Raw genomic sequence first — 27559 nt, 5'->3', positions numbered from 1 at the left:
CCAAGATGGTCACCTTGGTAAACAAAAAAAAAAAAAAAACAAGTCAACGCCAACAACATAAAAATAAGCCTTCAGCACCTAGTATTCCCAGGTGGTCTCCAATCCAGGTACTAGCAAGGCCCGACCCTGTTTAGCCTCTGAGATCAGAGGAGATCGGGCGCTTTCAGGCTTATGTGCCCATAGACAATCTCTTTGGGCACTCTCAACCCTCTTGACAAATGCCAAGATAGTCACCTTGGGAAACAAGCGAAAAAAAAACAGGTCAATGTCAACAACATAAAAAGAAGACTACGGCACCTGGTATTCCAAAGCCATCTCCCATCCAGGGACTAACAAGGCCCAACCCTTCTTAGCCTCAGAGATGCGAAGAGATAGGGCTCTTTCAGGGTGATGCTGCTGTAAGCGAACTCTTTGGGCACTCTCAACCCTCTTGACAAATGCCAAGATGGTCACCTTGGGAAACAAGCGAAAACAAAACAAAACGAATCAAGGCCAACAACATAAAAAGAAGCCTACAATAACTGGTATTCCCAGGTGGTCTCCCATCCAGGTACTAACCAGGCCTGACTCTTCTTAGCCTCCAAGATCAGATGAGATTGGGTGCTTTCAGAGTGCTCGGACTCTTTCCCCATCACTAATGGGACGAGGCAGGGGTGTACTCTGTCTCCCCTAATTTTTATTCTGACACTGGAACCACTTATGTGTCACGTTCGGAATGACCCGAATATTACTGGCATATCCAAACCCTCGGCACACCACAAAATTGCGGCATGCGCTGACGATCTAATTTTTTTCGTCTCCAATCCACACATTTCACTTCCCAATATACTCGCGGCTCTCCGGCGATACGGCAGCCTATCAAACTATAAAATCAATTGCACCGTCGGCTGTATTGAATATATCGGTCCCGGATGGTGAGGCCAGGAGGCTACGCTCCGCTTTTCCATTCTACTGAGCTGAAAAATCTATACGTTACCTGGGCGTTGACATCGCAGCGGATTTGGCGCAATTGTACCCGCTTAATTTTGTCCCTCTCCTGAATAGACTGAAATCTGATTTGGGAAACTGGCATGCTTTAACACTGACCCGGTTCGGGCGCTGTAATGCATTCAAAATGACGGCCCTCCCGCGGATCTTATACTTGTTCCAGACATTACCGATCCGGTTACCCCCAATTTTTTTCAGACAACTGCAGCTGCTGCTCCGGGACTTTATTTGGGCACGCAAACCGCCCAGAGCCCGTTTGCAATTGCTTGCCAGACCAAAGGACAGGGGGGGTCTGGGTCTCCCAGATCTGAGACAATACAACAGAGCGACTCTGCTAGCGAGAGTCGTTGATTGGCATTGTAATGGCCCACACAAGCAGTGGGAGGAGATGGAGATTGAGGATGGATCCATTCCCCTATTGAGCTCCCCGTGGCTCCTGTCCTCCCTACCAAAAGACCTTAGAGATCACCCCGTAGTGGGAGCTACGTTGGCTGTTGTGCGGAGGTTGTTCCGCTTCACACACATTGCTCCCCTGCCGTCACCAATGACTCCGGTTATAGGTAATCCAGACTTCCCACCGGGATTTACCAACAATAAACTGCGACAGTTGACAGTGGTGGGGAAACAGCGTCTGGGAGAGGTGTGGCCCTCGGGAGGGCTCCCGACCACGCAAACTGTCGCCGAGCTTTCTGACCCTCCGCTTGAATTGTTTAATGCTTATCAACTTCGTCACTTTCTTCTGGCCATACAAAGGGCCCCCTACACTCCTAGAGACCTGACGCCCTATGAGTCATCTGTCACAAAAAGGAACCTGTGCGACACACCCTCTCCCTCCTGTACAACATATTAAGTAGTCAGGAGGAAGAGTCGACCCCACCATTTATCCACAAATGGGAGATTGCATTTGGCAACACATTTACCCCACAACAGATAGGGAAGATCCTGACATTAGTACATAAAGCTTCCATCGCAAACCAATATCAAGAATCAGGATACAAGATAGTCTCACGCTGGTATAGAGTCCCATACCTTCTGAATAAAATGAATAGATCGATCCCAGATGTTTGTTGGAGGTGCAATTCAGATACGGGGACCATGGGACACATTTTCTGGGCATGCCCGGCCTTGAGGAACTTTTGGGTGGAGGTGACCGGGACGATAAAAACTCTCAGAAATGTAGATATCGCAGACAACCCAGCAGCGTGCCTTCTACACTTGACCGAACAGCCTGTTCGAAAATACAAAAAAACCCTCACGATGCAACTCCTGAACGCCGCCCGGGTCTGCATTCCCACACTGTGGAGGCAGCCTCAGCCCCCATCCAAGGTGCTGTGGTATTCCAAAGTCAATCATATTCTCCGGATGAAAGAATTGACCGCCACCCTTCACAACACTGAAGAGGCATTTAGTGTTACATGGAGGCCCTGGAGGTATTTTACTGGTACTTGAGACTACATTCGGGAGGTGAGCAGCGCCCCTGTCCCAGAAAACGACTGAACATTTAACGTTTACCTACGTAGGCCATGTCTGCCCTGGGTGGCATTCCCCCCCCTCCCTTTTTGTCTTTATTTTTCTATTTTTCCCCGCCGCCATCCCCCCCCTCCTCTCTCTCCGTCTTTGCACTCTCTTCTTCCCCCGTCCTCCCTTTTGACTATGCCTTGTCTCCTTACTAGCCTTTGGGACCCAGAAGAACCCCAGGGTTCTGGACACGACCGGCTCATATTTTACTCTGGTTCACGTAGGTCATGATAAGCTGGCTCGCTGTGGTCCCAGTTGTTCTCCATGATTAAATTTGTCCGAACGGAGCTGCATTAGTTATACTGTACTACATGTCGGAGGTGGGGTTTCTCTCTTTTCTGCATGAAACTCTAGGACTCCCCTCTGAGAACCCAGAGTTATTTGGCTGCCTATTTTTTGTTACCATGTAATTGTGACCCTGGGTCATGCTGTATGGTTGACTGTTACATTTGTGTTGTTCTACTTATACTTAGTAAAAGAATAAAACAAAAAATAAAAAATAAGTCAATGCCAACAACTTAAAAAAAAAGCCTATGGCATCGAGAAATCCCAGGCGGTCTCCCATCCACGTACTAACCAGGTCCCAAACCTGCTTAGCCTCTGAGATCAAATGAGATTTGGCTCTTTCAGGGTGATGCAGCCATAGTAGATTTTTTCAGGCACGCTCAACCCTCTTGACAAACGCCAAGATGGTCACCTTGGGAAACAAACAAAAAAAACAAGTCAATGCCAACAACATAAAAAGAAGCCTACCGCACCTAGTATTTCCACGCGGTCTCCCATCCAGGTATTAACAAGGCGCGTCCCTTTCTAGCCTCTGAGATCAGCGGAGATTGGGCGCTTTCAGGGTGATGTGTCCATAGGCAATCTCTTTGGGCACTCTCATCCCTCTTGAAAAATGCCAAAACCCTGGGAAACAAGCGAAAAAAAACAGGTCAACGCCAACAACATAAAAAGAAGAATACGGCACCTGGTATTCCAAGGCCGTCTCCCATTCAAGTACTAACTAGGCCCAACCCTTCTTAGCCTCTGAGATCAGAAGAGATAGGGTGCTTTCAGGGTGATGTGGCTGTAAGCGATCTCTTTAGGCACTCTCAACCCTCTTGACAAATGGCAAGATGATCACTTTGGGAAACAAGCGAAAAAAACAGGTCAACACCAACAACATAAAAAGAAGCCTGCGGCATCTGGAAAACCCAGGCGGTCTCCCATCCAGGTACAAACCAGGCCCAACCCTGCTTAGCCTCTGAGACCAAGCGAGATTGGGCGCTTTCAGGTTGTTGTGCTCGTAGGCAATTTCTTTGTGCACTCTCAACCCTCTTGACACATGCCAAGATGGTCACCTTGGGAAACAAGGGAAAATAAAACAGGTCAACGCCGACAACATAATGAGAAGCCTATGGCACCTGGTATTCCCAAGCTGTCTCCCATCCAGGAACTAACCAGGCCCATCGCTGCTTAGCCTTCGAGATCAGATGAGATTGGGCTCTTTCAGGGTGATTTGGCCATAGGCACTCTCTTTGGGTACTCTGAAGCCTCTTGACAAAGGCCAAGATGGTCACCTTGGGAAACAAGCTAAAAAAAACAGGTCAAAGCCAACAACATAAAAAGAAGCCTACGGCATCCAGTATTCCCAGGCGATCTCCCAATCAAGACACTAACCAGACCAGATCCTTCTATGGCACCTGGTCTTCCCAGGCAGTCTCCCATCCAGGTACTAACCAGGCCTGACGCTGCTTAGCCTCTGAAATCAGACAAGATCGGGTGCTTTCAGGTTGATGTGGCCGTAAGCGTTCTCTTCAAGACACGCCCAACCCTCTTGACAAACGGCAAGATGGTCGCCTTGAGAAACAAGCAAAAAAAACAGGTCAAAGCCAACAACATAAAAAGAAGCCTATGGGCTTACAGTGGACCCTAAAAGATGGGACCCACTAGCTCTGTCATGGTTCGGACGCTGTAATGTGTTGAAGATGAACGCGTTGCCACGACTTCTGTATCTACTACAAGCCTTACCTATCAAAATACCCCAGACTTTCTTTCATGCGGTTCGCTCAATCTTTATCAAGTTCCTCTGGCGTGGAAAACATATGCGTATTGGTAGGGCAATGCTATTGCGACCGAAATTGCGGGGAGGTATTGGCTTCCCGGACCCTGCTCTATATTACACAGCGACGCACATGACACCGGTGTTGACTGGTGCCGGTGTTCTGCCATATACTGTCCGGCCATGATATAGTGTCTGCGCCGTACTGCGCATGCGCAGTACGGAGCAGACGAAGCTTCGGAGATTTTCATGCGCGGTGAGTGGAGGTGGTAGCCCCACCATCCAAGTGGACATAGGGTTGTGAATATTAGAGGGCCCCTCGCAGGCGAGCTTCGCTCGCCACGCTTCGGGCTTGGCCTCGCTGCGCATGCGCAGTACACAGCGGACACTATCCGATGGGGGACCATATGTGATAAGACACCGGCATGGGGAACTGAAGCTATGGGTCAAGCTAGAGCAGGAGATGGTGCGGGTTCCACTGGCTGGTCTGCCTTGGGCGGGGAGGCCATTGGAGCCCTGTGTGACTACTCACCCGTTAATTGGCCCCTCGCTCGCCGAGATGGATAGTTTTTTTCACCTTTCCGACCTGACTAACTTCCCTTCTCCTATGACCCCAATTATTGGACATCCTAGATTCCCTCCGGGCCTGTCTGACCAGGCCTTTACCAGGCAAGCCCCGAAAGGGCTTCTGAGAGAAGCCCTATTTCTTGGACCCACGGGCTTGATTCCCATGGGGACCATACTGCTAGAGCAAGTACCTGTTGCATTGGATATATATATATATATATTGGACCTATATGTTTCAGGGTGGCCTGCATAAAGTGCCAGGCCACCCTGTCAAAGGCCTTCTCCACGTCCGTTGACAACATAAGCAAGGGCCTTCCCTGTACATGCGCCGCATGGATTAAATTGAGGACTCGGGCCGTATTGTCTCTAGCTTCCGACTTATTTTTATTTTTTTGCTTGTTTCCCAAGGTGACCATCTTGGCGTTTGTCAAGAGGGTTGAAAGTGCCTGAAGAGATTGCCTACAGGCACATCACCCTGAAAGCACCCGATCACGTTTGATGTTGGAAGCTAAGAAGAGTCAGGCCTTGTTAGTACCTGGAGGGGAGACCGCCTGGGAATACCAGGTGTCGTAGACTTCTTTTTATGTTGTTGGCGTTGACCTGTTTTTTTTCCGCTTGTTTCCCAAAGTGACCATCTTGGTGTTTGTCAAGAGGGTTGAGAGTGCCTGAAGAGATTGCCTATGGCCACATCACTCTGAAAGCACCCAATCTCGTCTGACCTTGGAGGCTAAGAAGAGTCGGGCCTGGTTAGTACCTGGATGGGAGACCACCTGGGAATACCAGTTATTGTAGGCTTCTTTTTATGTTGTTGGCGTTGATTCGTTTTCTTTTTTCGCTTGTTTCCCAAGGTGACCATCTTGGCATTTGTCAAGAGGGATGAGAGTGCCCAAAGAGATCGCTTACAGCAGCATCACCCTGAAAGAGCCCTATCTCTTCTCTCTGAGGCTAAGAAGGGTTGGGCCTAGTTAGTACCTGGATGGGAGATGGCGTTGGAATACCAGGTGCTGTATTCTTCTTTTTATGTTGTTGACATTGACCTGTTTTTTTTCGCTTGTATCTCAAGGTGACTATCTTGGCATTTGTCAAGAGGGTTGAGAATGCCCAAAGAGATTGCCTATGGGCACATAACCCTGAAAGCGCCCGATCTCCTCTGATCTCAGAAGCTAAACAGGGTTGGGCCTTGCTAGTACCTGGATTGGAGACCACCTGGGAATACTAGGTGCTGTAGGCTTCTTTTTATGTTGTTGGCCTTGACCTGGTTTTTTTTTCACTTGTTTCCCAAGGCGACCATCTTGGCGTTTGTCAAGAGGGTTGAGAGTGCCCAAAGAGATCACCTACGGCCCCATCACCCTGAAAGCGCCCAATCTCGTCTGATCTCGGATGCTAAACAGTGTCGGGCCTGGTTAGTACCTGGATGGGAGACCGCCTGGAAATACCAGATGCCATAGGCTTTTTTTTTTTTTTTTTTTTTTATTTAGTAGTATGCGACATACAATGCAAAGGCAACTTCACAGAATGTGTGATACAAATAGTTACAAACAAACGATCATATTGCATGGATATCAGAGCCAATGGTAAGAAGTCCAAGGAGAATAGCACGTGTACAGCTTTGCGGTCATATCAAGATGAGATTAAAGCTCCATCTCGTTGGGATCCTCTACCACTTAAAATATTATTGATACTAGCCCTGCTACCTTCGAAGAGTTTAGATATCCATAGATAGAGGAAGAGTATTGTGTAGTAGTCAAATGGGGTCGGAACATACCATTTTCTTTTCCCTTTTTTGAGTTAAGAAGGGAAATAGTAGAACTGAAAGGAGGGAGAAGGGGAAAGAGAAGATTGGGGAAGGAAATGGCAGAAAAGGAAAAGAAGGGGTAAGGGGGTGTCGTGGGTAGAGTGGATAGGATGGGGTCCCCTCCCAGGGAGCAAGAGACGCCCTCGGCTCACCAGCTCATCAGCTGTCCAACGTTTGGAACAGCGATCTCCAACGATCACCATGAGCTTACTATGTCTCGCGGAGGTATTCTTCCGAAAAGCGAAACTGGGTCCAGTAGAACCATCTGTTCCCATGCTCCTCCGTTTTATCCCTCATTGTGGCAGTCAGGTCTTCCATTCGTTCAATATCATTAACCCTTGCAAACCACTGGGTCACCATTGGAGCAGATTGCTCTTTCCACTGACTTGGGATGCAGGCCCTAGCTGCCTTGAGGAGATGTTTAAGTAAGGACTTATGATAACGCTTTATCGACATAGGAGTTAGATTGAGAAGAACTGCTGCGGGATCATTGGCTAAGGAAATGTCTGTGAACTTGTGGATGAGTCTCAAGTTCATGTGGCCGTAAGGTTGATGTGGCCGTAAGCGTTCTCTTCAAGACACGCCCAACCCTCTTGACAAACGGCAAGATGGTCGCCTTGAGAAACAAGCAAAAAAAACAGGTCAAAGCCAACAACATAAAAAGAAGCCTATGGGCTTACAGTGGACCCTAAAAGATGGGACCCACTAGCTCTGTCATGGTTCGGACGCTGTAATGTGTTGAAGATGAACGCGTTGCCACGACTTCTGTATCTACTACAAGCCTTACCTATCAAAATACCCCAGACTTTCTTTCATGCGGTTCGCTCAATCTTTATCAAGTTCCTCTGGCGTGGAAAACATATGCGTATTGGTAGGGCAATGCTATTGCGACCGAAATTGCGGGGAGGTATTGGCTTCCCGGACCCTGCTCTATATTACACAGCGACGCACATGACACCGGTGTTGACTGGTGCCGGTGTTCTGCCATATACTGTCCGGCCATGATATAGTGTCTGCGCCATACTGCGCATGCGCAGTACGGAGCAGACGAAGCTTCGGAGATTTTCATGCGCGGTGAGTGGAGGTGGTAGCCCCACCATCCAAGTGGACATAGGGTTGTGAATATTAGAGGGCCCCTCGCAGGCGAGCTTCGCTCGCCACGCTTCGGGCTTGGCCTCGCTGCGCATGCGCAGTACACAGCGGACACTATCCGATGGGGGACCATATGTGATAAGACACCGGCATGGGGAACTGAAGCTATGGGTCAAGCTAGAGCAGGAGATGGTGCGGGTTCCACTGGCTGGTCTGCCTTGGGCGGGGAGGCCATTGGAGCCCTGTGTGACTACTCACCCGTTAATTGGCCCCTCGCTCGCCGAGATGGATAGTTTTTTTCACCTTTCCGACCTGACTAACTTCCCTTCTCCTATGACCCCAATTATTGGACATCCTAGATTCCCTCCGGGCCTGTCTGACCAGGCCTTTACCAGGCAAGCCCCGAAAGGGCTTCTGAGAGAAGCCCTATTTCTTGGACCCACGGGCTTGATTCCCATGGGGACCATACTGCTAGAGCAAGTACCTGTTGCATTGGATATATATATATATATATTGGACCTATATGTTTCAGGGTGGCCTGCATAAAGTGCCAGGCCACCCTGTCAAAGGCCTTCTCCACGTCCGTTGACAACATAAGCAAGGGCCTTCCCTGTACATGCGCCGCATGGATTAAATTGAGGACTCGGGCCGTATTGTCTCTAGCTTCCGACTTATTTTTATTTTTTTGCTTGTTTCCCAAGGTGACCATCTTGGCGTTTGTCAAGAGGGTTGAAAGTGCCTGAAGAGATTGCCTACAGGCACATCACCCTGAAAGCACCCGATCACGTTTGATGTTGGAAGCTAAGAAGAGTCAGGCCTTGTTAGTACCTGGAGGGGAGACCGCCTGGGAATACCAGGTGTCGTAGACTTCTTTTTATGTTGTTGGCGTTGACCTGTTTTTTTTCCGCTTGTTTCCCAAAGTGACCATCTTGGTGTTTGTCAAGAGGGTTGAGAGTGCCTGAAGAGATTGCCTATGGCCACATCACTCTGAAAGCACCCAATCTCGTCTGACCTTGGAGGCTAAGAAGAGTCGGGCCTGGTTAGTACCTGGATGGGAGACCACCTGGGAATACCAGTTATTGTAGGCTTCTTTTTATGTTGTTGGCGTTGATTCGTTTTCTTTTTTCGCTTGTTTCCCAAGGTGACCATCTTGGCATTTGTCAAGAGGGATGAGAGTGCCCAAAGAGATCGCTTACAGCAGCATCACCCTGAAAGAGCCCTATCTCTTCTCTCTGAGGCTAAGAAGGGTTGGGCCTAGTTAGTACCTGGATGGGAGATGGCGTTGGAATACCAGGTGCTGTATTCTTCTTTTTATGTTGTTGACATTGACCTGTTTTTTTTCGCTTGTATCTCAAGGTGACTATCTTGGCATTTGTCAAGAGGGTTGAGAATGCCCAAAGAGATTGCCTATGGGCACATAACCCTGAAAGCGCCCGATCTCCTCTGATCTCAGAAGCTAAACAGGGTTGGGCCTTGCTAGTACCTGGATTGGAGACCACCTGGGAATACTAGGTGCTGTAGGCTTCTTTTTATGTTGTTGGCCTTGACCTGGTTTTTTTTTCACTTGTTTCCCAAGGCGACCATCTTGGCGTTTGTCAAGAGGGTTGAGAGTGCCCAAAGAGATCACCTACGGCCCCATCACCCTGAAAGCGCCCAATCTCGTCTGATCTCGGATGCTAAACAGTGTCGGGCCTGGTTAGTACCTGGATGGGAGACCGCCTGGAAATACCAGATGCCATAGGCTTTTTTTTTTTTTTTTTTTTTTATTTAGTAGTATGCGACATACAATGCAAAGGCAACTTCACAGAATGTGTGATACAAATAGTTACAAACAAACGATCATATTGCATGGATATCAGAGCCAATGGTAAGAAGTCCAAGGAGAATAGCACGTGTACAGCTTTGCGGTCATATCAAGATGAGATTAAAGCTCCATCTCGTTGGGATCCTCTACCACTTAAAATATTATTGATACTAGCCCTGCTACCTTCGAAGAGTTTAGATATCCATAGATAGAGGAAGAGTATTGTGTAGTAGTCAAATGGGGTCGGAACATACCATTTTCTTTTCCCTTTTTTGAGTTAAGAAGGGAAATAGTAGAACTGAAAGGAGGGAGAAGGGGAAAGAGAAGATTGGGGAAGGAAATGGCAGAAAAGGAAAAGAAGGGGTAAGGGGGTGTCGTGGGTAGAGTGGATAGGATGGGGTCCCCTCCCAGGGAGCAAGAGACGCCCTCGGCTCACCAGCTCATCAGCTGTCCAACGTTTGGAACAGCGATCTCCAACGATCACCATGAGCTTACTATGTCTCGCGGAGGTATTCTTCCGAAAAGCGAAACTGGGTCCAGTAGAACCATCTGTTCCCATGCTCCTCCGTTTTATCCCTCATTGTGGCAGTCAGGTCTTCCATTCGTTCAATATCATTAACCCTTGCAAACCACTGGGTCACCATTGGAGCAGATTGCTCTTTCCACTGACTTGGGATGCAGGCCCTAGCTGCCTTGAGGAGATGTTTAAGTAAGGACTTATGATAACGCTTTATCGACATAGGAGTTAGATTGAGAAGAACTGCTGCGGGATCATTGGCTAAGGAAATGTCTGTGAACTTGTGGATGAGTCTCAGGACAGGCTGCCCGAATGTTTGTAATTTAGGGCATTCCCAGAAAATGTGGAGAATGGTGCCAGCCTGTTGCCCACAGCGACAGCAGCGGTCAGATTGACCGGGGAATATTTTGGCCAACACCACCGGTGTACGATACCAGCATGTGATCAGCTTATATGAGATCTCCTGATATTTACTGCAGAGTGACGACTTATGGGCGAAAAAGAGTATTCTGTCCTTCTGTGGTTTGGAGAATGTAGTTTGTAAGTCCCTTTTCCATTTAGCTAGGAAGGGTGGATCCGTGGAGGATTGTGCATCTGTCAGGATTAGGTAGGACCTAGAGAGGGAACCATGAATTGGGCCATCATCCAGGCAAAGTTCCTTGAAGGGGTGGAATTGTCTAGAGAAGAACGAATGGTTAGGTAGTGATCCGAGGAAATGGATTAGCTGTCTAGCTCTCCAGCTATCCAATGCAACAGGTACTTGCTCTAGCAGTATGGTTCCCATGGGAATCAAGCCTGTGGGTCCAAGAAATAGGGCTGCTCTCAGAAGCCCTTTCGGGGCTTGCCTGGTAAAGGCCTGGTCAGACAGGCCCGGAGGGAATCTAGGATGTCCAATAATTGGGGTCATAGGAGAAGGGAAGTTAGTCAGGTGGGAAAGGTAAAAAAAACTATCCATCTCGGCGAGCGAGGGGCCAATTAATGGGTGAGTAGTCACACAGGGCTCCAATGGCCTCCCCGCCCAAGGCAGACCAGCCAGTGGAACCCGCGCCATCTCCTGCTCTAGCTTGACCCATAGCTTCAGTTCCCCATGCCGGTGTCTTATCACATATGGTCCCCCATCGGATAGTGTCCGCTGTGTACTGCGCATGCGCAGTACACAGCAACACAGATTTCAAAAATTGCGAGCATGAACGGCACCTGCGCACTGAGTACAGGTTCTATCCCCACTATCCAAGTGGACATAGAGTAAGAATATAAAAGAGCCGAGCGCAGCGAAGCCAAGCCCGAAGCGTGGCGAGCGAAGCTCGCCTGCGAGGGGCCCTCTAACCACTTTCAGACCGGACCAATTTGCTGGTCAAAGACCAGACCACTTTTTGCGATTCGGCACTGCGTCGCTTTAACTGACAATTGCGCGGTCATGCGACGTGGCTCTCAAAAAAAATTAACGTCCTTTTTTTCCCACAAATAGAGCTTTCTTTTGGTGGTATTTGATCACCCCTGCGGTTTTTATTTTTTGCGCTATAAACAAAAATAGAGCGACAATTTTGAAAAAAACGCATTATTTTTTACTTTTTGTTATAATAAATATCCCCCAAAAATATATAAAAAAACATTTTTTTCCCTCAATTTAGGCCAATACGTATTCGTCTACATATTTTTGGTAAAAAAAATCGCAATAAGCGATTATTGATTGGTTTGCGCAAAAGTTATAGCGTTTACAAAATAGGGATAGTTTTATAGCATTTTTATTAATATTTTTTTATTATTTTATTTTTACTAGTAATGGCGGCGATCTGCGATTTTTATTGTGACTGCGACATTGTCGGGGACCCATCGGACATTTTTGACACATTTTTGGGACCATTGTCATTTATACAGTAATCACTGCTATATAAATGCAGTGATTCCTGTGTAAATGACACTGGCAGTGAAAGGGTTAACCAGTGAGTGGCAGTGTAGGGGTTAAGTGTTCCTAGGGGAGTGTTACTAACTGTGGGGGGGTTGGGCTTTCATTTAGTGTACACTGATCTCTGCTCCAATCACATGGAGCAGAGATCAGCGTCACTAGTTGCTAGGCAGAATGAGAAAATGTTGTTTATACAGCATTTCCTCACTTCCGCCGCTCCGTGAGACGATCGCGGGGATGCCCGCGGCGATCGAGTCCGCGGGTCCCGCGACCGGACTCACGGGGGTCCCGACCAGCGCGGGAGCGCGCCGCCGCCGGCGCGCTCCCGATGGCACGGCGGCAACGAATATTGGACGAACATGTACGCCAATATGCCTGCCCGTGCCATGCTGTCGACGTACATCGTCGTGCGCTGGTCGGGAAGTGGCTAATATTCACAACCCTATGTCCGCTTGGATGGTGGGGCTACCACCTCCACTCACCGCGCAGGAGCCGTTCAGCTTCGGAGTACACAGCGGACACTATATCATGGCCGGACAGTATATGGCAGAACACCGGCACCAGTCAACCACCGGTGTCATGTGCCTCGCTGTGTAATATAGAGCAGGGTCCGGGAAGCCAATACCTCCCCGCAATTTCGGTCGCAATAGCATTGCCCTACCAATACGCATATGTTTTCCGCGCCAGAGGAACTTGATAAAGATTGAGCGAACCGAATGAAAGAAAGTCTGGGGTATTTTGATAGGTAAGGCTTGTAGTAGATACAGAAGTCGTGGCAACGCGTTCATCTTCAACACATTACAGCGTCCGAACCATGACAGAGCTAGTGGGTCCCATCTTTTAAGGTCCGCTGTAAGCCCATAGGCTTCCTTTTATGTTGTTGGCTTTGTCTGTTGTTCTCAAGGCGACCATTTGGCGTTTGTCAAGAGGGTTAGGCGTGTCTTGAAGTGAACGCTTACGGCCACATCAACCTGAAAGCACCCGATCTTGTCTGATTTCAGAGGCTAAGCAGCGTCAGGCCTGGTTAGTACCTGGATGGGAGACTGCCTGGGAAGACCAGGTGCCATAGAAGGATCTGGTCTGGTTAGTGTCTTGATTGGGAGATCGCCTGGGAATACTGGATGCCGTAGGCTTCTTTTTATGTTGTTGGCTTTGACCTGTTTTTTTTGACTTGTTTCCCAAGGTGACCATCTTGGCCTTTGTCAAGAGGCTTCAGAGTGCCCAAAGAGAGTGCCTACAGCCAAATCACCCTGAAAGAGCCTAATCTCATCTGATCTCGGAGGCTAAGCAGCGATGGGCCTGGTTAGTACCTGGATGGGAGAAAGCTTGGGAATACCAGGTGCCGTAGGCTTCTCATTATGTTGTCGCGTTGACCTGTTTTTTTTCCCTTGTTTCCCAAGGTGACCATCTTGGCATGTGTCAAGAGGGTTGAGAGTGCACAAAGAAATTGCCTATGGGCACAACACCCTGAAAGCGCCCAATCTCGTTTGGTCTCAGAGGCTAAGCAGGGTTGGGCCTGGTTTGTACCTGGATGGGAGACCGCCTGGGTTTTCCAGATGCCGCAGGCTTCTTTTTATGTTGTTGGTGTTGACCTGTTTTTTTCGCTTGTTTCCCAAAGGGATCATCTTGGCATTTGTCAAGAGGGTTGAGAGTGCCTAAAGAGATCGCTTACAGCCACATCACCCTGAAAGCACCCTATCTCTTCTGATCTCAGAGGCTAAGAAGGGTTGGGCCTAGTTAGTACTTGAATGGGAGACGGCCTTGGAATACCAGGTGCCGTATTCTTCTTTTTATGTTGTTGGCGTTGACCTGTTTTTTTTCGCTTGTTTCCCAGGGTGACTATCTTGGCATTTTTCAAGAGGGATGAGAGTGCCCAAAGAGATTGCCTATGGGCACATCCCCCTGAAAGCGCCCAATCTCTGCTGATCTCAGAGGCTAGAAAGGGTCGCGCCTTGTTAATACCTGGATGGGAGACCGCCTGGAAATACTAGGTGCGGTAGGCTTCTTTTTATGTTGTTGGTGTTGACTTGTTTTTTTTGTTTGTTTCCTAAGGTGACCATCTTGGCATTTGTCAAGACGGTTGAGCGTGCCTGAAAAAATCTACTATGGCTGCATCACCCTGAAAGAGCCAAATCTCATTTGATCTCAGAGCAGGGCCGGCGCTACCACTAGGCGAAGTAGGCAGCCGCCTAGGGTGCACTACCACCTAGGGCGCAACTACGGCCTCTGCCCAGTGTGAGCTCCTCTTCTGCTCTCTCGCCCCCCCTGTGGTGTTCCACCGGCGCCACCAATCCCCCATGTTTCCCGCTGAGCGCCCCACCGTACTCATCTCACAGCGCCGCTCCGGGACTCCTTTGCTCCAGCCTGTCCCTCTGGAGCTGCGCTGTGTGTCTGTGTGAGTGCAGCGGAGGGGCGGGGCTCGGCGGAGATGGGAGCTTCGAGAGGTCGGTCAGCTGACCTCCTGCCCGGCGGGGACATCATGGAGCGGGGTTGACGGCGCTGGCCTGGTCCCAGCGGGGATATGATGGAGGCGGAGCGGATGGATGGCGCTGGTGTGGCCCCGGCGGAGCGGGTGGACGGCGCTGGTGTGGCCCCGGCGGAGCGGATGGATGGCGCTGGCGTGGCCCCGGCGGAGCGGGTGGACGGCGCTGGCAGTGCGGAGGAGTCGGAGAGGCCCGGTGGGATGATGGTCGCTGAAGGCAGCATCAAAGAGCAGAGGTAAGGAGGAGGATGGATCCATTGAGCTGTATGGAGGGGGTTTGTGTGTGAGTAATGCAGGAAGTAGGAGTCAGGTAGGTCAGTGTGATGTGTGTCAGTGTCATGCCAGTGTGGTGTGTCTGTGTATGTGTCATGTCAGTGTGATGTGTCTGTGTATGTGTCATGTCAGTGTGATGTGTCTGTGTATGTGTCATGCCAGTGTGATGTGTTTGTGTATGTGTCATGTCAGTGTGATGTGTCTGTGTATGTGTCATGTCAGTGTGATGTGTCTGTGTATGTGTCATGTCAGTGTGATGTGTCTGTGTATGTGTCATGTCAGTGTAATGTGTCAGTGTATGTGTCATGTCAGTGTAATGTGTCAGTGTATGTGTCATGCCAGTGTGATGTGTCAGTGTATGTGTCGTGTCAGTGTATGTGTCATGTCAGTGTAATGTGTCAGTGTATGTGTCATGTCAGTGTAATGTGTCTGTGTATGTGTCATGTCAGTGTGATGTGTCTGTGTATGTGTCATGTCAGTGTGATGTGTCTGTGTATGTGTCATGTCATTGTGATGTGTCTGTGTATGTGTCATGCCAGTGTGATGTGTCAGTGTATGTGTCGTGTCAGTGTATGTGTCATGTCAGTGTAATGTGTCAGTGTATGTGTCATGTCAGTGTGATGTGTCAGTGTATGTGTCATGTCAGTGTGATGTGTCTGTGTATGTGTCATGTCAGTGTATGTGTCATGTCAGTGTGATGTGTCTGTGTATGTGTCATGCCAGTGTGATGTGTCTGTGTATGTGTCATGCCAGTGTGATGTGTCAGTGTATGTGTCATGCCACTGTATGTGTCATGCCAGTGTGATGTGTCGTGTCAGTGTATGTGTCGTGTCAGTGTAATGTGTCAGTGTATGTGTCGTGTCAGTGTATGTGTCATGTCAGTGTATGCGTCAGTGTATGCGTCAGTGTATGCGTCAGTGCCATTTTATGTGTCAGGGTATGTGTTTTCAGGGTATGTGTTTTCAGGGTATGTGTTTTCAGGGTAGGTGTCAGCGTGATGGTCAGTGTAGGTGTCAGCGTGATGGTCAGTGTAGGTGTCAGCGCGATGGTCAGTGTAATTGGCAGTGTAGGTGCCAGGTGGGTTGGTGTAGGTGCCAGGTGGGTCGGTGTAATTATCAGGTGGGTCAGTGTAGGGGTCAATGTGATGTGAGTAGTGCAGGAAGTAGGAGTCAGGTGGATTAGTTTATGTGTCAGGGGGTCAGTGTAGGGGTCAGATAGGTCATGTGTAGCAAGGGCAGGTGGAGTCATGGGCGCAGCCGGGGGGGGGTGGCAAAATTAGGTTTTCGCCTAGGGTGTCAACGATCCTTGCACCAGCCCTGTCTCAGAGGCTAAGCAGGGTTGGGACCTGGTTAGTACCGGGATGGGAGACCGCCTGGGATTTCTCGATGCCATAGGCTTTTTTTTTAAGTTGTTGGCATTGACTTAATTTTTTTTTTTTGTTTTATTCTTTTATTAAGTATAAGTAGAACAACATAAATATAACAGTCAACCATACAGCATGACCCAGGGTTACAATTACATGGTAACAAAAAATAGGCAGCCAAATAACTCTGGGTTCTCAGAGGGGAGTCCTAGAGTTTCATGCAGAAAAGAGAGAAACCCCACCTCCGACATGTAGTACAGTATAACTAATGCAGCTCCGTTCGGACAAATGTAATCATGGAGAACAACTGGGACCACAGCGAGCCAGCTTATCATGACCTACGTGAACCAGAGTAAAATATGAGCCGGTCATGTCCAGAACCCTGGGGTTCTTCTGGGTCCCAAAGGCTAGTAAGGAGACAAGGCATAGTCAAAAGGGAGGACGGGGGAAGAAGAGAGTGCAAAGACGGAGAGAGAAGAGGGGGGGGAGGGCGGCAGGGAAAAAAAGAAAAATAAAGACAAAAAGGGAAGGGGGGGAATGCCACCCAGGGCAGACTTGGCCTACGTAGGTAAACGTTAGATGTTCAGTCGTTTTCTGGGACAGGGGCGCTGCTCACCTCCCAAATGTAGTCTCAAGTACCAGTAAAATACCTCCAGGGCCTCCATGTAACACTAAATGCCTCTTCAGTGTTGTGAAGGGTGGCAGTCAATTCTTCCATCCGGAGAATATGATTGACTTTGGAATACCACAGCACCTTGGATGGGGGCTGAGGCTGCCTCCACAGTGTGGGAATGCAGGCCCGGGCGGCGTTCAGGAGTTGCATCGTGAGGGTTTTTTTGTATTTTCGAACAGGCTGTTTTTATTGTCCCGGTCACCTCCACCCAAAAGTTCCTCAAGGCCGGGCATGCCCAGAAAATGTGTCCCATGGTCCCCGTATCTGAATTGCACCTCCAACAAACATCCGGAATCGATCTATTCATTTTATTCAGAAGGTATGGGACTCTATACCAGCGTGAGACTATCTTGTATCCTGATTCTTGATATTGGTTTGCGATGGAAGCTTTATGTACTAATGTCAGGATATTCCCTATCTGTTGTGGGGTAAATGTGATGCCAAATGCAATCTCCCATTTGTGGATAAATGGTGGGGTCGACTCCTCCTCCTGACTACTTAATAGGTTGTACAGGAGGGAGAGGGTGTGTTGCACAGGTTCCTTTTTGTGACAGATGGATTCATAGGGCGTCAGGTCTCTAGGAGTGTAGGGGGCCCTTTGTATGGCCAGAAGAAAGTGACGAAGTTGATAAGCATTAAACAAGTCAAGCGGAGGGTCAGAAAGCTCGGCGACAGTTTGCGTGGTCGGGAGCCCTCCCGAGGACCACACCTCTCCCAGACGCTGTTTCCCCACCACTGTCAACTGTCGCAGTTTCTTGTTGGTAAATCCCGGTGGGAAGTCTGGATTACCTATAACCGGAGTCATTGGTGACGGCAGGGGAGCAATGTGTGTGCAGCGGAACAACCTCCGCACAACAGCCAACGTAGCTCCCACTACGGGGTGATCTCTGAGGTCTTTTGGTAGGGAGGACAGGAGCCACGGGGAGGTCAATAGGGGAATGGATCCATCCTCAATCTCCATCTCCACCCACTGCTTGTGTGGGCCATTACAATGCCAATCAACGACTCTCGCTAGCAGAGTCGCTCTGTTGTATTGTCTCAGATCTGGGAGACCCAGACCCCCCTTGTCCTTTGGTCTGGCAAGCAATTGCAAACGGGCTCTGGGCGGTTTGCGCACCCAAATAAAGTCCCGGAGCAGCACCTGCAGATGTCTGAAAAAGATTGGGGGTAACCGGATCGATAATGTCTGGAACAAGTATAAGATCCGCGGGAGGGCCGTCATTTTGAATGCATTACAGCGCCCGAACCAGGTCAGTGTTAAATCATGCCAGTTTCCCAAATCAGATTTCAGTCTATTCAGGAGAGGAAGAAAATTAAGCGGGTACAATTGCACCAAATCCGCTGCGATGTCAACGCCCAGGTAACGTATAGATTTTTCAGCTCAGTAGAATGGAAAAGCTGAGCATAGCCTCTTGGCCTCACCATCCGGGACCGATATATTCAATACAGCCGATGGTGCAATTGATTTTATAGTTTGATAGGCTGCCGTATCGCCGGAGAGCCACGAGTATATTGGGAAGCGAAATGTGTGGATTGGAGAGGAAAAAAATTAGATCGTCAGCGTACGCCGCAATTTTGTGGTGTGCCGAGGGTTTGGATATGCCAGTAATATTCGGGTCATTCCGAACGTGACACATAAGTGGTTCCAGTGTCAGAATAAAAATTAGGGCAGACAGAGGGCACCCCTGCCTCGTCCCATTAGTGACGGAGAAAGAGTCCGAGCACTCTGAAAGCACCCAATCTCGTCTGATCTTGGAGGCTAAGAAGAGTCAGGCCTGGTTAGTACCTGGATGGGAGACCACCTGGGAATACCAGTTATTGTAGGCTTCTTTTTATGTTGTTGGCCTTGATTCGTTTTGTTTTTTTTTCGCTTGTTTCCCAAGGTGACTATCTTGGCATTTGTCAAGAGGGTTGAGAGTGCCCAAAGAGATTGCCTATGGGCACATAAGCCTGAAAGCGCCAGATCTCCTCTGATCTCAGAGGCTAAACAGGGTCGGGCCTTGCTAGTACCTGGATTGGAGACCACCTGGGAATACTAGGTGCTGAAGGCTTATTTTTATGTTGTTGGCGTTGACTTGTTTTTTTTTTTTTGTTTGTTTACCAAGGTGACCATCTTGGTGTTTGTCAAGAGGGTTGAGAGTGCTTGAAGAGCTCGCCTATGGCCACATAACCCTGAAAGCACCAGATCTCGTCTGATCTCAGAGACTAAACAGGGTCGGGCCTTGTTAATACCTGGATGGGAGACCACCTGGGAATACTAGGTGCTGTAGACTTCTTCTCATGTTGTTGGCGTTGACTTGATTTTTTTGTTTGTTTCCCAAGGTGACCATATTGGCGTTAGTCAAGGTTGAGAGTGCCTGAAGAAATCTCCTACGGCCACACCACCCTAAAAGAGCCCAATCTCATCTGATCTCAGAGGCTAAGCAGGGTTGGGACCAGTTTAGTACCTGGATGGGAGACCGCCTGGGATTTCCAGATGCCGTAGGCTTCTTTTTATGTTGTGGCCGTTGACCTATTTTTTTCCGCTTGTTTCCAAGGTGACCATCTTGGTGTTTGTCAAGAGAGTTGAGAGTGCCTGAAGATATCGGCTACGGCCACATCGCCCTGAATCTGTTCCATCTCGTCTGATCTTGGAGGCTAAGCAGGGTCAGGCCTGGTTAATGCCTGGATGGGAAACCGCCTGGGAATACCAGGTGTCGTAGGCTTCTTTTTTTTTTCAAATATAATTTTTTCTCCAAATAGGGGAAGACGGTCCCCCGAGTACATAATGCAACAGAGAAATACAGAGCAAAAAGCAGCTGAACAATACTTGATACAGGTATATTCGCAACTGTGAGTCTGCCTTCCATCAATCACAATGATTCGAGGCACGGATAAAGTACTGTACCAAGATCCAGGGTCACACAAACCCCCAGGTCCCTCCGGCATAATCCATCCAGAGGGGGGTGTGGGGCCGTCATTCCCAATTTTCCACTCTTTCCAAAAGAGAGAGGGGGTGGAGGGGGTGAGAGATAGGGGAGGAAGGCAGAAAAGAGAAGGGTTGAAAGATCAGAAAAGGAGAAGAGGGGACGAGACACGATGGCAGCCACTGTCCAAGGGGCCAGTCAAGGAAAGCTCAGAGCACTAAGGCGATAGCAGGCGACATCCTTCCAGTGAGAATATAAAGGTATTCCAGATGTCTCAGGTTTGTTTAAAAAATTCTTGTATACCTTGTGATGTGAGGATCAAGTCCTCCATTTTTTTTAATGTCCTCTATTTTCTTAAGCCAGTGAGTAATGAAAGGGGGGGAACATTTTTTCCAATAGAGAGGGATGCAGGATTTCGCCGCATTTATCACATGACGTAAAATAGATTTTTTTGTACTTCTTAATGGGAATCTGTGAATGGTGCAAGAGAAAGAATGCAGCCTCTTCCTGGATGGAGAAGTCTGTGAATTTTTGTGTTATGCATCGGATCTCTGTCCAGAAGTCCACCAAGCTGAGGCAGGACCAAAAAATGTGCAGCAACGTGCCCTCTTCTTCTCCACACCTCCAGCATATGTTCGAGGAAGAGGAGAAACATTTCTGCAGCTTTGATGGTGTCAAATACCACCTGGTGAGAAGTTTAAAATTCGTCTCCTGTATCTTCGTGCACAGCGACATTTTGAGAGCCAAAGTGATAATGCGTTGTCTCTGTGCTGGGGAAAATTAGCAATTAAGGTCCTTTTCCCAGTTGGACAGACAGGTTAAGTGTGGGTAATCTGTTTGAGAGAGAATGTGGGCCAAAGGGCCTTCGCTCCTGCATAGAGTCTCAAACTCCGTCTGAGGGCGGGCGAACGTTTGAGGATTGGGGATGGAATGGAGAAAATGATGTCGTTGCGCCGCTCTCCAAAAAGGCAGTTGGAAAAGCCCTGTCGGATCTGTTAGGGTTGAGAAAGAAGGCCATTTTCCATCAATGACGAATTTAGACGCATTGTCTAGGTTGGAATTTCTAAGTGGGTCCCCAGTTCAAAGGTTGGATGGCCACGTATAGGGAATAGGGGGGAAGTCAAAGACGTGAGTGTGTTTTGGGTAGCGATCAGGTGACTGACTTTCAACTAAGCCCCTATAGTGGGATGTGACATAAATTCTGTGGGTAAATACTTATAGCACTACATGGCGCTTCTTAGCGGAATTCGGGAGTGAGCTTAGAAAGTTTGTTTCGATTCCAGTCCAATACACGGCCCAGATGGGAGGCCAGGTAGTAGCGTCGCAAGTTAGGGAGAACCAACCCTCCCTGTTGTTTAGACAATGTCAGCTGTGACCGCTTAAGTCTGGGATTTTTGTGGGCCCAGTTAAATTGAGTGAGCAAGGATTGAGCTTGCTTAAAAAACAGGACTGGAATCTGGATCGGGAGAGCTTGGAAAAGATAAGTAAATTTAGGGAGTATGTTCATTTTAATGAGATTGCATCTGCTGAACCAGGAATGGAGGCCAGAATGCCACCCGTGAAGCAAACTGCGGATCTTAGTGACAAGGGGTGGGGGGAAGTTCAACATAAACGTACGCGCGATGTCCGGTGGAATGTAAGTACGTGAGTATATCTTACTTATCCATGCCAGCATCCGTTCACTCAGACCTATATGGCAAAGGACCGAGAACATTAATGTCCATTTGACCCGATCAAAAGCCTTCTCGGCATCAGTACTCATGAAAAGACAAGGGGTCCCAGATGACTTTGCTTTACGGATCAGGGTAAGCACCTTAGTGGTGTTGTCCTTATCTTCCCTGGTGGGAATAAAACCTAACTGGTCAATATGTATAAGGGACTACAAGTGATGTGCCAATCACGTGGCGAGGAGTTAGAGAATAGTTTTAGGACCGAATTTTGGAGGGAAATGGGTCTGTAGCTTCCACATAGGCCCGGGTCTTTGCCCTCCTTAGGTATCAACGAGATGTGGGCTCTAAGGGTATCCTCAGGAAAATCCCCATTTGAGCTCAGAGTATTAAATAAATTCACCAAGCGCGGGCCGAGAATAGGGAGGAAGGTCTTAAAGTATTGTGCGGTATATCCGTCAGGGCCCGGAGCCTTACCCACCTTCGGAGGTCCCACGGCCGTCTGGACTTCTTCCAGTCTGATCGGGTCCTCCAAGTACTCCCGTGATTCCGATGAGAGGGTTGGTAGACCAGAACCGGTTACATATCTGTCTATATTGTCCTGTCCAGACCCTGAATCGGGCAGGTTGTAGAGATCAGAGTAACATTTTTCAAAGACTTCAACTATTTGGGTTGGGGTAGAGGCCCTCTGGCCATTCTCATCTATCAACTGTGGTATGTAAGAGCCAGATTTCAACTCCTTTACCGACCTGGCTAAGATTTTTCTGCATTTGTCCTCTGACTCCTACGTCAGTTTACGACAGAACTGGAGTGCCGCTTTCGCTTTATAATGGAGAAGGACAGCAATATGGGTATGGAGTGTCCCCAATTCAATCTCTAAGGTCCGTAAGGGGGTATGTTTATGTTTCGCTTCCACAGAGGCAAGTTCACGAAACAGATTAGCAAGCTGTTCCTGATAAGTACCCTGCGGAGTACTGACTTGTGAGCCTCCCAAATTATCCCCTGGTCACAGTCCTGCTTTAGTTTTCTTGGAAATAAAGGTCCAATTCCCTGGTCACATCTGCTAAAACTTCCGGTATCTGGATGAGGCTCTCATTAAGGTGCCAGAATAGAGACCTAGGTGAGGGGTAGGGAGCGAGGAGCAAGAGGCAGAAGTGTCAACCGATGGCGAAAGGGGACATTAAAGTCCCCACCTAATATCAATTGGCCCTCCCGAAAGTCACATAATCTGTGCAGGGTAGTTCTGAGGAACGTGTCTTGGTGATCATTGGGAGCGTACACAGTGGCAAATGTAAAAAGGCGCTCTCCAATGTGGCCCCTAAGAAAAAGATATTGGCCCCCAGGGTCCACCAGAGAATCCTGGAGAACCCAGGGGAGCCTGCTAGAGATCAGAATGGAGAGGAGGGGTTAGTAGAGTGGTAGACCTTAGGGAAGGATCTCGACCATAGAAAGGGGAGGCTAGTATTTTTAAAATGTGTTTCTTGTATAAAGGCCACATCAGTACAGGATGTGTTCAGTTTTCCCAGGAGGATCCACCGTTTTTCAGGGGAGTTCAGTCCCTTAACGTTTAGAGAGGTGACCTTGACTGAGTCTCCCATCGCTCCTCGGGGAGGGGGAGGGGGACGTCAGAGAAAAGCAAAGAAAGTTGAACCAAGGTAGGTTTTGGGTAGGTAATGCATGGCGGGAACTAAGGGGGAGAAAGGAAGGGCAAATGGAAGGAAAGGTAAAGGGAAAAAGAGGCCGGGCACCCCAACCCCAGGGGGAGAGGGAAATTAAGGGTTGTCCGCACTCAACAGTACAGGAAGGGTATACTAAAACAGCACAATTATGCTATAGCGCTTACCAGATGTACACTGGGTTTAAAGCGCTGTCCTACTTGGGTTATTGGGTAGACAGGTCGGAGAGGGAGCCCCCGAATCCTAGTCCCCCCAGTCCCGGCAGTGGTAAATGTCACGTCTGATACCGCTATGCAAATAAAAGACAATCAGTAACATCAAAGAAACAAAAAACAATAGTATAACCAAAACAGAGGTAGAGCATATAACTGTCAGCACTGAGGGGTCTCCTCGGCTCGCCCTAAACATAGGCATGCACGAGGGAGCCCGTCACAACAGAAAAGGCATCACAGAATGGGATCCACCACCCCCCATCCCATACCCCTAAAGTACATGCAGTCCCCGAACAAATGCATTTCTCCCTTTGGCAGATTGTCCTCTCCTTACCCCCTCTCCCCTGTCCACGCCCCGGGGGGAAAAGGGGCAGGGAAGGGGGGAAAGGGGGAGTGGAAGGGGGAAAAGGGGGAGTGGAAGGGGGAAAGGGGGAGGGAAAGGAGGGAAGGGAAGGGTGGGAAGGGGGGGAAGGGAGGGGGGAAACAGGGGAGAGGGGACAAACATGCAGAAATGTCAAGTCCTTTAGCGCACTCCCACCAGCAAACACCCGGACCCCATAAATTTCAACTCCTCCCCTCCATGGTCACCACATCAAGATGAAAGAGGAGCAGCCCTGGTCGGTGCATGGAAAATCCGGCAGGCAAGGGGCTGGGGCCACCATCCCTCCATCCAATGGGAGACTTCACCCGAGCAGCAGTCCTAGGGCCCGCCAATTAGTGTCTCTCCTGCATCGCCATCGGGGGCTGTGTAGAGCATCCAGAGGGAGGCTGGGACCGCCCAAACAGTAAGGGGTAAATCCTCCAGGGGGGTCCAGAGTCACCCTGGAGGGAAGCAGTGTCTCGTACCAATAGGCTCAATAAATAAGACATCCAGGGTCCCCGAAAGCTGCAGAAGGCAATGTCAGCAAAGAGTAGGTGGGAGCCAGAGGGGGGGACAAGGGGCGCATCCAGGGGGAGGGGACACATATGCGGGAATGTCAAGCCCTTCCAGTACAGCGCATTAGGTATCACTCAGACCCCCCAAAGTGCAACTCCCCCATCTAAGGTCAAGACTCCAGAAGGGAAGATGAGCCGCCCTGGTCTGTACATGAAAGAACCTGCTGCCAAGGGGTTGGGGCCATCATCCCTTCCTCCAATGGGAGATGCCACCGGAATGAAAGCCCTGTGTCCTGTCAAGTGGTGCCCCTCTGACAATGTCGTTGTGGTATATGTGGAGCATCCAGGGAGAGGCAGGGACCACCCAAACAGTGAGGGGTAAAGCCTCCAAGGGGGACCGGTGTCGGACAGGAGGATAGCTGTGTCTTGTACAAGTTGGTTAATTAGACAAGTCATCCAGTGTGTTCCTGTGAGCAGCGGAAAGAAAGGTCGGTAAGGATTATGAATGGGTGGGGGCCAGGGAGTGCATAAAACTGCCACCAGATGACCGGGGCAGAGAGGGCAAGGGGATGAAACTCAGATCTGGTAGGTGGGGGCGGGGGTGAGGAGTGTCCCTCATATTACTCACGTTGGCCATACCTTGAAGCTGAGCGCTCTGCATACCCAGGACGTTCTTCTGTATAATCTAGCCTATCTGTATACATTAGCCTGTCTTTTGTACACATTAGTCGGTCCTCTGTATACACTAGTCTGTCTGTATACACTAGTGTATACAGATAAACTAGATTATACAGAAGAACGTCCTGGGTATGCAGAGATGGAGGCTAGGGTATACAGAGAGAGAGGCTAGAGTATGCATACTTGCTAGTGTATACAGACGGACTAGTGTATACAGAAGACCGGCTAGTTTATATAGGGAGGCTAATGTGTGCAAAAGACAGGCTAGTGTATACAAATAGGCTAGATTATACAGAAGAACATCTTGGGTATGCAGAGAGAGAGGCTGGGTTACACAGAGAGGCTGGTGTATGCAGACTTGCTAGTGTATACAGACGGACTAGTGTATACAGAGAGGCTTGGGTATACAGAGAGCTAATGTATAAAGAGCAGCTAGTGTATACAAAAGACATCCAAGGGTATAAAGAGAGACTCATGTATGCAGAAGACCGGCTAGTTTATACAGAGAGGCTAAAGTGTACAAAACACAGGCTAGATTATACAGAAGAAGGTCATGGTTATGCAGAGATGGAGGCTAGGGTATACAGAGAGAGAGACTGTGTTACACAGAGAGGCAGGAGTATGCAGACTTGCTAGTGTATACAGATGGACTAGTGTATACAGTAGACCGGCTAGTTTATACAGAGAGGCTAATGTGTACAAAAGACAGGCTAGTGTATACAGATAGGCTAGATTATACATAAGAAGGTCCTGGTTATGCAAGAGATGAAGGCTAGGGTATGCAGAGAGAGAGGCTTGGTTACACAGACTTGCTAATGTATACAGACGGACTAGTGTATACAGAGGACCGGCTAGTTTATATAGAGAGGCTAATGTGTACAAAAGACAGGCTAGTTTATACAGATAGGCTAGATTATACAAACGAACGTCCTGGGTATGCAGAGATGGAGGCTAGGGTATACAGAGAGAGAGTGAGGCTGGGTTACACAGAGAGGCAGGAGTATGCAGACTTGCTAGGGTATACAGAGAGAGAGGCTAGAGTATGCATACTTGCTAGTGTATACAGGGGGACTAGTGTAATACAGAAGACCGGTTAGTTTATACAGAGAGGCAAATGTGTACAAAAGACAGGCTAGTGTATACAAATAGGCTAGATTATAGAGAAGAACGTCCTGGGTATGCAGAGATGGATGGCTAGTGTATACAGATAGGCTAGATTATACAGATAGGCTAGATTATAGAGAAGAACGTCCTGGGTATGCAGAGAGAGCAGTTGGGTTACAAAGAGAGGCTAGTGTATGCAGACTTGCTAGTGTATACCGGTGCACTAGTGTATACAGAGAGGCTTGGGTATACAGAGAGCTAATGTATAAAGAGATGCTAGTGTATACCGACGGACTAGTGTATACAGAGGACCGGCTAGTTTATACAGAGAGGTTAATGTGTACAAAAGACAGGCTAGTTTATACAGATAGGCTAGATTATACAGAAGAACGTCCTTGGTATGCAGAGATGGAAGCTAGGGTATACAGAGAGAGAGAGCGAGGCTGAGTTACACAGAGAGGCAGGAGTATGCAGACTTGCTAGTGTATACAGATGGACTAGTGTATACAGTAGACCGGCTAGTTTATACAGAGAGGTTAATGTGTACAAAAGACAGGCTAGTTTATACAGATAGGCTAGATTATACAGAAGAACGTCCTGGGTATGCAGAGATGGATGGCTAGTGTATACAGATAGGCTAGATTATACAGATAGGCTAGATTATACAGAAGAACGTCCTGGGTATGCAGAGATGGAGGCTAAGTTATACAGAGAGAGAGGCTAGAGTACGCATACTTGCTAGTGTATACAGATGGACTAGTGTATACAGAGGACCGGCTAGTTTATACAGAGAGGCTAATGTGTACAAAAGACAGGCTAGTGTATACAAATAGGCTAGATTATAGAGAAGAACGTCCTGGGTATGCAGAGATGGAGGCTGGGTTACACAGAGAGGCTAGTGTATGCAAGCTTGCTAGTGTATACAGACGGACTAGTGTATACAGTAGACCAGCTAGTTTATACAGGGAGGCTAATGTCTACAGAAGACCGGCTAGTGTATACACATAGGCTAGATTATAGAGAAGAACGTCCTGGGTATGCAGAGATGGAAGCTAAGGTATACAGAGAGAGAAGTTGAGTTACAAAGAGAGGATAGTGTAGGCAGACTTGCTAGTGTATACCGGTGGACTAGTGTATACAGAGAGGCTTGGGTATACAGAGAGCTGTATATGTATATGTATAAAGAGATGCTAGTGTATACAAAAGACAACCAAGAGTAGACAGTGAGGATCGTGTATACAGAAGACCGGCTACAGAGAAGCTAATTTGTACAAAAGACAGGCTAGTGTATACAGATAGGCTAGATTATACAGAGGAAGGTCCTGGGTATGCAGAGATGTAGGCTAGGGAATCCAGAGAGAGACTGTGTTACACAGAGAGGCTAGAGTATGCAGAAGAACGGCTATTTTTTTTTTACAG

At 48.6% G+C, this 27559-nt stretch overlaps 10 pseudogenes; 9 read left to right on the top strand and 1 right to left on the bottom strand.

Moving 5' to 3' along the window:
- Nucleotides 1–3899: 3899 nt before the first annotated feature.
- LOC143936700 (5S ribosomal RNA) lies at nucleotides 3900–4018 on the bottom strand (annotated as a pseudogene).
- A 1774-nt stretch (nucleotides 4019–5792) lies between these two features.
- LOC143936763 (5S ribosomal RNA) lies at nucleotides 5793–5911 on the top strand (annotated as a pseudogene).
- Nucleotides 5912–6228: 317 nt separating this feature from the next.
- LOC143936353 (5S ribosomal RNA) lies at nucleotides 6229–6347 on the top strand (annotated as a pseudogene).
- A 101-nt stretch (nucleotides 6348–6448) lies between these two features.
- Nucleotides 6449–6567, top strand: LOC143936647 (5S ribosomal RNA; annotated as a pseudogene).
- A 2405-nt stretch (nucleotides 6568–8972) lies between these two features.
- On the top strand, nucleotides 8973–9091 carry LOC143936752 (5S ribosomal RNA; annotated as a pseudogene).
- A 317-nt stretch (nucleotides 9092–9408) lies between these two features.
- Nucleotides 9409–9527, top strand: LOC143936352 (5S ribosomal RNA; annotated as a pseudogene).
- A 101-nt stretch (nucleotides 9528–9628) lies between these two features.
- On the top strand, nucleotides 9629–9747 carry LOC143936645 (5S ribosomal RNA; annotated as a pseudogene).
- A 3715-nt stretch (nucleotides 9748–13462) lies between these two features.
- On the top strand, nucleotides 13463–13581 carry LOC143937096 (5S ribosomal RNA; annotated as a pseudogene).
- Nucleotides 13582–19175: 5594 nt separating this feature from the next.
- On the top strand, nucleotides 19176–19294 carry LOC143936470 (5S ribosomal RNA; annotated as a pseudogene).
- A 95-nt stretch (nucleotides 19295–19389) lies between these two features.
- On the top strand, nucleotides 19390–19509 carry LOC143936987 (5S ribosomal RNA; annotated as a pseudogene).
- Nucleotides 19510–27559: the final 8050 nt, after the last annotated feature.

The sequence above is a fragment of the Lithobates pipiens genome, unplaced genomic scaffold (assembly GCF_037356315.1).
Source record: "Lithobates pipiens isolate NorthernLeopardFrog02 unplaced genomic scaffold, aLitPip1_a1.2 Scaffold_28, whole genome shotgun sequence".
Classification (NCBI taxonomy): domain Eukaryota; kingdom Metazoa; phylum Chordata; class Amphibia; order Anura; family Ranidae; genus Lithobates; species Lithobates pipiens.
Note: the sequence above shows the minus strand (reverse complement) of the source record. Positions and strands in the feature narration are given on the sequence as shown.